This window comes from Scyliorhinus canicula, chromosome 9, assembly GCF_902713615.1.
Source record: "Scyliorhinus canicula chromosome 9, sScyCan1.1, whole genome shotgun sequence".
Lineage (NCBI taxonomy): Eukaryota > Metazoa > Chordata > Chondrichthyes > Carcharhiniformes > Scyliorhinidae > Scyliorhinus > Scyliorhinus canicula.
In genome coordinates, this window is record NC_052154.1 from 112,001,089 (window position 1) to 112,013,200 (window position 12,112).

A 12,112-nucleotide genomic window follows, 5' to 3' on the forward strand; every position below is an offset into this window, starting at 1 on the left:
CTCCTATTTATTTCGTTCTTAGACTACTGTTATCCTTTCTGACAATGTGTGTTGGTTCCACATGCTCCGTAGTTATAGAATTATTTACAGTATAGAATGATGCCATTCAGCCGATCAAGTCCATGCCGGCTTTCAATGGAGCAATCCAGTCAGTCTCACTCCCCTTCTGGAACCTTGCAATCCTTCAAATACCTGTCCAATTTTATTTTGAAATCATTGATTGTTTTCACTTGCCCTGGTGAGCAGAGTTCAAAATTGCTGAGGAAGAAGTGTTCGGTATACTGTCGGTACTTAAGTGACAAGGCACTGAAAGTGAGAGTGGAAATTACAGGGATACTGGCTATAATCTTTCAGTCTTCCCTCGACTCAGTAGAGGTGAAAGAGGACTAGGGAATTTGCCTCACTGCAAAAGAGCCTGTGAGGATAAACTCAGCAATTACAGCCCAGTCAGTTTAACTTCAGTGATGGGGAAACCTCTAGAAACAATTATTTGGGATTGAATTAGTAGTCACGTGAAAAAATATGGGTCGATTAGGTGGAGACAGCATGGGTTTCTGAAGGGGAAAGCGTGTTTAGGAATTTTTTGAAGAGGTAACAGAAAGGTTGAAGAGGGTAATGTTGTTGATGTGGTGTCCATGAACTTTCAAAAGGCATTCAATACAGTGCCACACAGACTTTTTTTAATGCAAAATTTAAAGTCCCAATTCTTTTTTTTCCAATTAAGGAGCAATTTAGCGTCACCAATCCACCAATCATGCATAGTTTGGGTTGTGGGGCTGAGACCAACGTGGACACGGGGAGAGTGTGAAAACTGCACATGGACAATTACCCGGGGCTGGGATCAAACCCGGATCCTGAGCGCGGCGAGGCTCAGTGCTAACCATTGCGCCACCGTGCCACCCTACCGCACAACAGACTTGCGGGAAATGTTATAGTTCATGGAAGAAAAGGGAACGGAGCAACATGGATACAAAATTGGCTAGATAATAGGAAAGACAGAATAATGGTCAATGGATATTTTTCAGGCTGGAGGAAGTTTTGTAATGGAGTTTCTTAGGGGTCAGGTTTGGGATCCTTGCTTTTTCTGATATATTTGTTAATAATCTAGATGGTGGGCTGCAGGGGACTATTTAAACGTTTGTGGATGACGCAAAGTTTGGAAGTATTATAAACTGTGAGGACTTCAAAAGGACATAGACAAGTTGGTGGGGCGACAGATAAGTGGCAGATGAAGTTCAATGCAGAGAAGTGTGAGGTGATGCGTTTTGTAGGAAGAACGTGGACAGACAATATAAAATAAGTGGTACGATTCTTAAGGTGCTGCAGGACCAGAGGGACTTGGGTGTATAAGTTAATGTATCATTGAAGGTAGCAGGACAGGTAGAGAGAACAGTTAATAATGCAAACAGTATCCTGGGCTATATTAACAAGGGAGGACAAGTACAAGGAGATTGTGCTGAACCTATGTAAGAAACTAGTTAGACATCAGCTGAAATACTGTGTACATTTCTGGGCACCACACTTCAGAAAGGATGTGAATGCATTGGAATGAGTGCAGAAGGGCTTTACAAGAATGATTCCAGGAATGAGAGATTCAATTATGAGGATAGACTGGAGAGGTTGTGACTGTTCTTGGAGAAGAGGAGATTTGCTGAAGGTGTCAAAAATCATGACAGGGCGGATAGGGAGAAACTGTTCCCACTTGTAAAAGGATTGAGGACAAGAGGGTACAGATTTAAAATGGTTTGCAAAAGAAGCAAATGTGATGTGAGAAAAAGTATTTTCACACAGCTAGTGGTTTGGATCTGGAATGCGCTGCCTGGAAGTGTGGTGGAGGCAGGTTCAATTGAGACATTCAAAAGGGCATCAAGTGATTACTTGAATGGAAACAATTGGGGGAGTTGGAGCCTGCATGAAGTCATGGAGCTCATTTGGAGAGCAGATGCAGAGATTATAAACCAAATGGCCTACTCCTGTAACAACTATGAAGATACAAACTTCTTAAGGGGGGGGGGTGCAAATGTACGCTCAAAGTATTTTTAGCCATAAATACATAGCCAAAATCTCCAGGCTACCAGACATAAACTCTACAAATCAGAATTTGAAAACAGTACACAAATCCAAACTCATGATGTCATTCAGATTGACCTCACCACCATGCCCCGCCCTCTGCCGCTCCATGACGTTGCCAAGCGGGCGAATCCAGCCCCTCTATTGGAGAGTCCAGCCGTCAATCACAACGCTCCTTCCCGCCCCTCCCTCACTCTCCGGATTTGTTTCAGCCCTGCTATTTCCCCTCCCCCCAAAGTGGGCAACGATCCACAGCCATTGATTAACCAGATCCTGCCTCAAAATTAAAAAAAATACGTGATCTCTCCAAGTCATCAAACGAGGCTTCCAACAACAAAATAAATTAAAAACAAGACCCCAACGTTTCAATCTCGCCAGCCTCTACATTTTTTTGCGTTTTTAAATAAAGCCCGTCCCATTAAATCGCACTTGGGGATGGAGGATGGCAGGCGCTGGCGATCTTGTTCAGCCAGCGAGCCATTTTTGTTCTGTAATTTGCCACCTTGGCGAGTGCAGCTCACTTACCCCTGCAGGAAATAATATTGATGGTCGGTTTTTTTTCCTTAAATCCTCTCCACTTTTTTAATTATATATATTTTTCTCGTCCGCACTGAGCGAGGAAGGTTGGCTTTGTTTCGGTCTCAGTCGAGGCGGCTGCCTTGAGCTCCCGCTGCCGACGGTGCTGCAGGTTTCACTGGTCAGAGTGGCGAATAAGAAGTTGTTTGCTGGTGTTGGGAATACATATTTTTGGGGAGTCTGGCTCGTCTCTTTGCCTTGACCACCATGTTGCAGGAAATGACATGTAAAAGTTGAAGCGGAAGAAAGGAGTCGAGACCCTCAGACAACCTCTGATCAGCACAAGCTGCACACACAAAGTTTGGCGACGGGTTATGGACAGGAGGATGGCGACCTGCGGGCAGTGGGGGAGGAAAAAAGTTTGTTTAGCTGACCGATCTTATGCTTTAAAATGAATGGTCTTCAGAAATATTGCTTGGTTGACTGTGGGGAACGATGATAGATTTTATTTCTTTTAAAGTTTGTGCATTCTTATCAGAAAATTACCCAGGAGTGGTAGGCGGGGCTGGTTTAATTTGTAAACAATGACCAAAATTTCTCCGAATAAAATTGCAAGGTGGGGGAGGACAGCTGCTGGTTTCACCGTGGCCGGAAAGGTCCGGATGCCCGAGAGAGGGAGAGAATCAGAGACACCTTCCCGTGATTCAGGAGACACCGCGCGGCCAACGGTCACCCCCGCCCCTCCCCCCAACGGTCACCCCCGCCCCTCCCCCCAACGGTCACCCCCGCCCCTCCCCCCAACGGTCACCCCCGCCCCTCCCCCCAACGGTCACCCCCGCCCCTCCCCCCAACGGTCACCCCCGCCCCTCCCCCCAACGGTCACCCCCGCCCCTCCCCCCAACGGTCACCCCCGCCCCTCCCCCCAACGGTCACCCCCGCCCCTCCCCCCAACGGTCCCCCCCGCCCCTCCCCCCAACGGTCACCCCCGCCCCTCCCCCCACCGGTCACCCCCGCCCCCCCCCGCCCAACGGTCACCCCCGCCCCCCCCCCCAACGGTCACCCCCCTCCTCCCCCCAACGGTCACCCCCTCCTCCCCCCAACGGTCACCCCCCCTCCTCCCCCCAACGGTCACCCCCCCTCCTCCCCCCAACGGTCACCCCCCCTCCTCCCCCAACGGTCACCCCCCCTCCTCCCCCCAACGGTCACCCCCCTCCTCCCCCCAACGGTCACCCCCCCCCTCCTCCCCCCAACGGTCACCCCCCTCCTCCCCCCAACGGTCACCCCCCCTCCTCCCCCCAACGGTCACCCCCCCTCCTCCCCCCAACGGTCACCCCCCTCCTCCCCCCAACGGTCACCCCCCTCCTCCCCCCAACGGTAACCCCCCTCCTCCCCCCAACGGTCACCCCCCCTCCTCCCCCCAACGGTCACCCCCCCCCTCCTCCCCCCAACGGTCACCCCCCCTCCTTCCCCCAACGGTCACCCCCCCTCCTCCCCCCAACGTCACCCCCCCTCCTCCCCCCAACGGTCACCCCCCCTCCTCCCCCCAACGGTCACCCCCCTCCTCCCAACGGTCACCCCCCCTCCTCCCCCCAACGGTCACCCCCCCTCCTCCCCCCAACGGTCACCCCCCCTCCTCCCCCCAACGGTCACCCCCCTCCTCCCCCCAACGGTCACCCCCCCTCCTCCCCCCAACGGTCACCCCCCCTCCTCCCCCCAATGGTCACCCCCCTCCTCCCCCCAACGGTCACCCCCCCTCCTCCCCCCAACGGTCACCCCCCCTCCTCCCCCCAACGGTCACCCCCCCTCCTCCCCCCAACGGTCCACCCCCCCTCCTCCCCCCAACGGTCACCCCCCCTCCTCCCCCCAACGGTCACCCCCCCTCCTCCCCCCAACGGTCACCCCCCCTCCTCCCCCCAACGGTCACCCCCCTCCTCCCCAACGGTCACCGCCCCTCCTCCCCCCAACGGTCACCCCCCGCCCCTCCCCCAACGGTCACCCCCGCCCCTCCCCCCAACGGTCACCCCCGCCCCCCCCGCCCAACGGTCACCCCCCCCCCCCCCAACGGTCACCCCCCTCCTCCCCCCAACGGTCACCCCCTCCTCCCCCCAACGGTCACCCCCCCTCCCTCCCCCCAACGGTCACCCCCCCTCCTCCCCCCAACGGTCACCCCCCTCCTCCCCCCAACGGTCACCCCCCCTCCTCCCCCCAACGGTCACCCCCCCTCCTCCCCCCAACGGTCACCCCCCGTCCTCCCCCCAACGGTCACCCCCCAACGGTCACCCCCCTCCTCCCCCCAACGGTCACCCCCCCTCCTCCCCCCAACGGTCACCCCCCCTCCTCCCCCCAACGGTCACCCCCCCTCCTCCCCCAACGGTCACCCCCCCTCCTCCCCCCAACGGTCACCCCCCGTCCTCCCCCAACGGTCACCCCCCCTCCTCCCCCCAACGGTCACCCCCCCTCCTCCCCCCAACGGTCACCCCCCCTCCTCCCCCCAACGGTCACCCCCCCTCCCCCCCCCAACGGTCACCCCCCCTCCTCCCCCCAACGGTCACCCCCGCCCCTCCCCCCAACGGTCACCCCCGCCCCCCCCCTCCCCCAACGGTCACCCCCCGCCCCTCCCCCCAACGGTCACCCCCGCCCCTCCCCCCAACGGTCACCCCCGCCCCTCCCCCCAACGGTCACCCCCGCCCCTCCCCCCAACGGTCACCCCCACCCCTCCCCCCAACGGTCACCCCCGCCCCTCCCCCCAACGGTCACCCCCGCCCCCCCCCGCCCAACGGTCACCCCCGCCCCTCCCCAACGGTCACCCCCCTCCTCCCCCCAACGGTCACCCCCCTCCTCCCCCCAACGGTCACCCCCCCTCCTCCCCCCAACGGTCACCCCCCCTCCTCCCCCCAACGGTCACCCCCCCCTCCTCCCCCCAACGGTCACCCCCCCCTCCTCCCCCCAACGTCACCCCCCCTCCTCCCCCCAACGGTCACCCCCCCTCCTCCCCCAACGGTCACCCCCCAACGTCACCCCCCTCCTCCCCCCAACGGTCACCCCCCCTCCTCCCCCCAACGTCACCCCCCCTCCTCCCCCCAACGGTCACCCCCCCTCCTCCCCCCAACGGTCACCCCCCTCCTCCCCCCAACGGTCACCCCCCCTCCTCCCCCCAACGGTCACCCCCCCTCCTCCCCCCAACGGTCACCCCCCTCCTCCCCCCAACGGTCACCCCCCCCTCCTCCCCCCAACGGTCCACCCCCCCTCCTCCCCCCAACGGTCACCCCCCCCTCCTCCCCCCAACGGTCACCCCCCCCTCCTCCCCCCAACGGTCACCCCCCCTCCTCCCCCCAACGGTCACCCCCCCCTCCTCCCCCAACGGTCACCCCCCCTCCTCCCCCCAACGGTCACCCCCCCTCCTCCCCCCAACGTCACCCCCGCCCCTCCCCCCAACGGTCACCCCCGCCCCTCCCCCCATCGGTCACCCCCGCCCCCCCGCCCACGGTCACCCCCGCCCCCCCCCCCAACGGTCACCCCCCTCCTCCCCCCAACGGTCACCCCCTCCTCCCCCCAACGGTCACCCCCCCTCCTCCCCCCAACGTCACCCCCCCTCCTCCCCCCAACGTCACCCCCCCTCCTCCCCCCAACGGTCACCCCCCCTCCTCCCCCCAACGGTCACCCCCCCTCCTCCCCCCAACGTCCACCCCCCCTCCTCCCCCAACGTTCCACCCCCCTCCTCCCCCCAACGGTCACCCCCCCTCCTCCCCCAACGGTCACCCCCCAACGTCACCCCCCTCCTCCCCCACACGTCACCCCCCCCTCCTCCCCCAACGTCACCCCCCCTCCTCCCCCCAACGTCACCCCCCCTCCTCCCCCAACGGTCACCCCCCCCTCCTCCCCCAACGGTCACCCCCCTCCTCCCCACAACGGTCACCCCCCTCCTCCCCCAACGGTCACCCCCCCTCCTCCCCCCCAACGTCACCCCCCTCCTCCCCCCAACGGTCACCCCCCCTCCTCCCCCCAACGGTCACCCCCCCTCCTCCCCCCAACGGTCACCCCCCTCCTCCCCCCCAACGGTCACTCCCCCCAACGGTCACCCCCCCCATCCTCCCCCCAACGGTCACCCCCCCTCCTCCCCCCAACGGTCACCCCCCCTCCTCCCCCCAACGGTCACCCCCCCTCCTCCCCCCAACGGTCACCCCCCCCTCCTCCCCCCAACGTCACCCCCCCTCCTCCCCCCAACGGTCACCCCCCTCCTCCCCCCAACGGTCACACCCCCCTCCTCCCCCCAACGGTCACCCCCCCTCCTCCCCCCAACGGTCCCCCCCCCTCCTCCCCCCAACGGTCACCCCCCCTCCTCCCCCCAACGGTCACCCCCCCTCCTCCCCCAACGGTCCCCCTTCCTCCCCCAACGGTCACTCCCCCCACGGTCCCCCCCCCTCCTCCCCCCAACGGTCACCCCCCCTCCTCCCCCCAACGGTCACCCCCCCCTCCTCCCCCTAACGGTCACCCCCCCTCCTCCCCCCAACGGTCACCCCCCCTTCCTCCCCCACGGTCACTCCCCCCAACTGTCACCCCCCTCCTCCCCCCAACGGTCCACCCCCCTTCCTCCCCCCAACGGTCACCCCCCCTCCTCCCCCCAACGGTCACCCCCCTCCTCCCCCCAACGGTCACCCCCCTCCTCCCCCAACGGTCACCCCCCCTCCTCCCCCCAACGGTCACCCCCCCTCCTCCCCCAACGGTCACCCCCCCTCCTCCCCCCAACGGTCACCCCCCTCCTCCCCCCAACGGTCACCCCCCTCCTCCCCCAACGGTCACCCCCCTCCTCCCCCCAACGGTCACCCCCCCTCCTCCCCCCAACGGTCACCCCCCCTCCTCCCCCCAACGGTCACCCCCCCTCCCCCCAACGGTCACTCCCCCCTCCCCCCAACGGTCAACCCCCCCCAACGGTCACCCCCATTTCCTCCCCCCCAACGGTCACCCCCATTTCCTCCCCCGCAAAGGTCACCCCCATTTCCCCCTCCCCCAACGGTCACTCCCCCTCCCCCAACGGTCACCCCCCCTCCCCCAACGGTCACCCCCCTCCCCCAACGGTCCCCCCTCCCCCCCCCCAACGGTCCCCCCTCCCCCAACGGTCACCCCCCCAACGGTCACTCTCCCTCCCCCCAACCGTCACACTCCCTCCCCCAACAGTCACTCTTCTCCCCCCCAACGGTCACTCCCCCCCCTCCCCCCCCCCCCCACGGTCACTCCCCCCCCCCCCCACGGTCACTTCCCCCCCCCACCCCGACGGTCACTCCCCCCCACCCCAACGGTCACCCCCCCAAAACGGTCACTCCCCCCCCCCCCGTCACTCACCCCCCAGCCCCCAACGGTCACTCTTCTCCCAACCCCCAACGGTCACTCTTCCCCCCAGCCCCCAACGTTCACCCTCCCCCCCCCCCCCCAGTCCCCAACGGTCAGTCTCTTACCCCAGCCCCCAACGGTCAGTCTCTCCCCCACACCAGCCCCCAACGGTCAGTCTCTTCCCAGCCCCCAACGGTCAGTCTCCCACCCCCCCCAACGTCACCCCACCCCCAACGGTCACCCCCCCTCCGTCCTCCAACGGTCACACCACCCCCACCCCCTCCAACGGTCACGTCCCACCCCACCCCAACGGTCACCCCCGCTTTCCCCCCCGACGGTCACCCACCTCCCCCAACGGTCACCACACCCCCCTCCCCCCCCCAAAACGGTCACCCCCCCCCAACGGTCACCGTCACCCCCCCAATGGTCCCCCCTGCCCAACTGTCATCTCCCCCCCAACGGTCATTCAACACCCCCCTCCCAACAATCACCCCCCTCCCCCCAACGGTCACCCTTCCCCCAACGGTCACCCCCCGTCCCCCCAACGGTCACCCCCCTCCCCCTAACGGACACCTCACCCCAACGGTCACCCCCCTTCCCCCAACGGTCACCCCCCCGTCCCCCCAACGGTCACCCCCCCGTCCCCCCAATGGTCACCCCCCCGTCCCCCCAACAGTCACCCCCCCGTCCCCCCCCCACGGTCATCCCAACGGTCACCTCCCCCCAACGGTCACCCCCCCTTCCCCAACGGTCCCCCCTCCCCCCCCAACGGTCCCCCCTCCCCCCAACGGTCACCCCCCCCAACGGTCACTCTCCCTCCCCCCAACAGTCACTCTTCTCCCCCCCCTCTCCCCAACGGTCACTCCCCCCTCCCCCCAACGGTCAACCCCCCCCAACGGTCACCCCCATTTCCTCCCCCCCAACGGTCACCCCCATTTCCTCCCCGCAAAGGTCACCCCCATTTCCCCCTCCCCCAACGGTCCACCCCCCCTCCCCCAACGGTCACCCCCCCTCCCCCAACGGTCCCCCCTCCCCCCCAACGGTCCCCCCTCCCCCCAACGGTCACCCCCCCAACGGTCACTCTCCCTCCCCCCAACCGTCACACTCCCTCCCCCAACAGTCACTCTTCTCCCCCCCAACGGTCACTCCCCCCTCCCCCCCCCCACTCCCCCCTCTTCCCCCCCCCCCACGGTCACTCCCCACCCCCCCCCCCCCCCACGGTCACTTCCCCCCCCACCCCAACGGTCACTCCCCCCCCCCACCCACGGTCACTCCCCCCCCCCCCCCCCAGCCCCCAACGGTCACTCTTCTCCCAGCCCCCAACGGTCACTCTTCCCCCCCCAGCCCCCAACGTTCACCCTTCCCCCCCCAGTCCCCAACGGTCAGTCTCTTACCCCAGCCCCCAACGGTCAGTCTCTCCCCCACACCAGCCCCCAACGGTCAGTCTCTTCCCAGCCCCCAACGGTCAGTCTCCCACCCCCCCCAACGGTCACCCCACCCCCAACGGTCACCCCCCCTCCGTCCTCCAACGGTCACACCACCCCCACCCCCTCCAACGGTCACGTCCCACCCCACCCCAACGGTCACCCCCGCTTTCCCCCCCGACGGTCACCCACCTCCCCCAACGGTCACCACACCCCCCCCCCCCCCCCCCAAACGGTCACCCCCCCAACGGTCACCGTCACCCCCCCAATGGTCCCCCCTGCCCAACTGTCATCTCCCCCCCAACGGTCATTCAACCCCCCCTCCCAACAATCACCCCCCTCCCCCCAACTTCTCCTCCAACTCACCCAGGCTCGCGAACTTCCCGTCCACAAACAGGTCCCCCATCTTCCTAATACCTGCCCTGTGCCAACTCAGGAACCCGCCGTCAATTCTCCCCGGGACAAACCGGTGGTTCCCCTGTATCGGGGACCTCACCGAAGCCCCCACCTCCCCCCTGTGCCGCCTCCATTGCCCCCAAATCTTGAGCGTAGCCCTCACCACCGGGCTTGTGGTATACCTCGTTGGAGGGAGCGGCAGCGGCGCCGTCACCAACGCCTCCAGGCTCGTGCCCACACAGGACGCCACTTCCATCCTCTTCCATGCTGCCGCTTCCCCCTCCATCACCCACTTGCGCACCATCGCTGCATTGGCAGCCCAGTAATACCCACAGAGGTTGGGCAGCGCCAGCCCCCCCCTATCCCTGCCCCACTCCAGGAACACCCTTCTCACCCTCGGGGTCCCCTGAGCCCAGACAAACCCTGTAATGCTCCTATTAACCCGCCTGAAGAAGGCCTTCGGGATAAGGATGGGGAGGCACTGGAACAGGAACAGAAATCTTGGGGGCACCATCATCTTGACTGACTGCACCCTACCCGCCAAAGACAGCGGCAGCATGTCCCACCTCTTAAACTCCTCCTCCATTTGCTCCACCAGCCTCGTAAGGTTAAGCTTGTGCAAGGTCCCCCAGCTCCTGGCCACCTGGACCCCTAAGTACCTAAAGCTCTTCTGCGCCCTTTTTAATGGGAGCTTACCAATCCCCCCCTCCTGGTCCCCTGGGTGAACAACGAACAGCTCGCTCTTCCCCATGTTGAGCTTGTACCCTGAGAAATTCCCTGAGAATCCTCATTACCTCCGGCATCCCCCCCACCGGGTCCGCCACATACAACAACAGGTCATCCGCATAGAGCGACACTCGGTGTTCCTCCCCACCTCGCACCAGCCCCCGCCAGTTCCTCAACTCCCTCAACGCCATGGCCAGGGGTTCAATTGCTAGCGCAAAAAGCAGGGGGGACAGGGGACACCCCTGCCTCGTCTCTCGGTACAGCCGAAAATACTCCGACCTCCTCCTATTCGTGGCCACACTCGCCACCGGGGCCTCATATAACAGCCTCACCCACCTGACAAACCCCTCCCCAAACCTGAACCTTTTCAGCACTTCCCACAAGTACCCCCACTCTACCCTATCGAAGGCCTTCTCCGCGTCCATCGCCACCACTATCTCCGCTTCGCCTTCCACCGCCGGCATAATTATAACATTCAATAGCCTCCGTATGTTAGTATTCAACTGCCACCCTTTCACGAACCCCGTTTGATCCTCGTGAATAACCTGCGGCGCACAGTCCTCTATCCTCGTGGCTAAAATCTTCGCAAACAACTTGGCGTCTACATTTAAGAGTGAGATCGGCCTGTATGACCCACACTGCAGGGGATCCTTGTCCCGCTTAAGGATCAAGGAAATCAGCGCCCGAGACATCGTCGGAGGCAAAGCCCCTCTTTCCCTTGCCTCGTTGAAGGTCCTAACCAACAGAGGGCCCAGCAGGTCTGCATACGTCTTATAGAATTCGACCGGGACCCTATCCGGCCCCGGTGCCTTCCCCGACTGCATGCTCCCTATCCCTTTGACCAACTCCTCCAGCCCAATCGACGCCCCCAGTCCCTCCACCTGTCCCTCCTCCACCCTGGGGAATCTCAGCCGGCCCATAAAACGGCCCCTCCTCCAGTGGGGGTTCGGACCGATACAGTTCCTCATAGAAGTCCCTGAAGACCCCATAGATGCCTACCCCACTTCGCACCACATTCCCTCCTCTATCCTTAACTCCACCGATCTCCCTAGCTGCATCTCGCTTCCGAAGCTGGTGCGCCAGTATCCGGCTCGCCTTTTCCCCATATTCATACACCGCTCCCTGTGCTTTCCTCCTCTGAACTTCCGCCTTCCTGGTGGTCAATAGGTCGAATTTGGCCTAGAGACTACGCCGCTCCCTTAGCAATCCCTCCTCCGGAGCCTCCGCGTACCTCCTGTCCACCCTCACCATCTCCCCCACCAACCCCTCCCTCTCTCTGCTCTCTCCTCTCCCTGTGGGCCCGGATGGATATCAACTCTCCCCTAACCACCGCCTTCAGCGCCTCCCAGACCATCCCCACTCGGACCTCCCCATTGTCATTGGCCTCCAGGTACCTCTCAATACAACCTCGGACCCGCCCGCCCACCTCCTCGTCCGCCAGCAACCCCACCTCTAATCGCCAAAGTGGGCGCTGGTCTCTCTCCTCCCCCAGCTCGAGGTCCACCCAATGCGGGGCATGATCAGAAATGGCTATCGCCGAGTACTCAGTATCCTCCACTCTCGCAATCAGCGCCCTACTCATAACAAAAAAATCAATCCGGAAATAGGCCTTATGCACATGGGAGAAGAATGAAAATTCCCTGGCCCTCGGT

General features: G+C 63.1%; 1 protein-coding gene across 8 annotated transcripts in view; it reads right to left on the reverse strand.

The window, feature by feature from the left end:
• Positions 1–12,112, reverse strand: part of prdm11 (PR domain containing 11) — a 197,685-nt gene that overhangs the window by 137,918 nt on the left and 47,655 nt on the right. For 5 of the 8 annotated variants that reach the window (XM_038807408.1, XM_038807402.1, XM_038807401.1 and 2 more), the window contains one exon: positions 2,596–2,980. The exons of 1 other annotated variant lie outside the window; for it this stretch is intronic. The gene's annotated coding sequence lies outside the window, so the exon portion shown is untranslated. Of the gene's footprint in view, positions 1–2,595; positions 3,160–12,112 lie in introns of those variants that run through there. 2 more of the 8 variants (XM_038807404.1, XM_038807403.1) reach the window with 2 other exon arrangements.